This window comes from Mustelus asterias, chromosome 15 (genome assembly GCF_964213995.1).
Source record: "Mustelus asterias chromosome 15, sMusAst1.hap1.1, whole genome shotgun sequence".
Taxonomy (NCBI): Eukaryota; Metazoa; Chordata; class Chondrichthyes; order Carcharhiniformes; family Triakidae; genus Mustelus; species Mustelus asterias.
Genome location: NC_135815.1, coordinates 19,652,519 through 19,653,685, shown reverse-complemented (window position 1 = coordinate 19,653,685; position 1,167 = coordinate 19,652,519). Strand labels below are relative to the sequence as shown.

Below are 1,167 nucleotides of genomic sequence, written 5' to 3'. Positions count from 1 at the left end.
ATGTGAGCTTCATCTTAGCTAAAAGGCCTAGATGGCGTTTTTAAAAATTGCTTCAAATGAAACCTCATTGACTTCTATCAAGTGCAGAACAGCAACTACTACACTTGATCATTTTGTTTATATCCAGTTCAATCCAATCAAAGTCCAATTCAAAGACTCAGCAAGTGAGACATTCCCGCTCCAAGCTGACAACACAGGCATCCCACTTCCCGTCTTGGGCTTGATCTACATGATCCAAGCTGATTGGAGCAGGCATTGCACCTTCTCTAAGGCTTGATCTCATTTGCATCTTAGCCAGAAGGCCGAGATGCCGCTTTAAAAAATTGCTTCAAATGAAGCCTCAGTGTAACCTCATGACTTCAACCAAGTGCAGCACATCGATACTACACTTGATCTTAGCCAAAAGGCCGAGAAGGCCTCTACTCTTGATCAATTAGAGAGAAGATGGGCAGGATGACGTGTCTTTTCTGATGTTGAATTCCTGAAAACAAACTGGAAGGTACCCAGACCAGGGAGCTTTTTAATTCACTCTAACCTCTGCCTAAACTGAAATCTATAGCCTCACGGCACTGCATGTGGTAAATAGCAATGCTGCACTCTTCATTGAAATTCAGTATACATGGCATTCGAATCGACTTGAATCTTCATCCTGGGATTTTCATTTAATTTAAATGGAATAAAACTCTCCTACGGGAACTGAACCGCTCTTGTCTTGAATGCACAAACCTATTTCCTGATCTTAAGTTTGCATCTGAAAAAGTGGCATCTCACGAGCAAATAACTAAATGGTTTCTTCGATGAAACACAAAGCGCTCAGAAGATGACTGTTAAATACTGTTAAATGACAGTCCAAAGATGTGCGGGTTAGGTTGATTGGCCAGGTTAAAAATTGCCCCTTAGAGTCCTGAGATGCGTAGGTTAGAGGGATTAGCGGGTAAATATGTGGGGGTAGGGCCTGGGTGGGATTGTGGTCGGTGCAGACTCGATGGGCCGAATGGCCTCCTTCTGCACTGTCGGGTTTCTATGATTTCTACTTCAGCTGGTGCGCACCAGGGAACAGCCCAGGTGATTTCTTTCCAGGGCTCTCACTGGTCTGCATCCCAGTGGTAATGTAGCAAGGTTCAACCACAACAAAGTGAGTGAGTTCATTACTGCTCATTCCCCCCA

The 1,167-nt window shown here is 44.1% G+C and overlaps 1 non-coding gene across 1 annotated transcript; it reads right to left on the bottom strand.

Moving 5' to 3' along the window:
• Positions 1-220: 220 nt before the first annotated feature.
• On the bottom strand, positions 221-419 carry LOC144504985 (U2 spliceosomal RNA). Its single transcript, XR_013499751.1, has one exon. It is a non-coding gene; the product is annotated as a U2 spliceosomal RNA (small nuclear RNA).
• Positions 420-1,167: the final 748 nt, after the last annotated feature.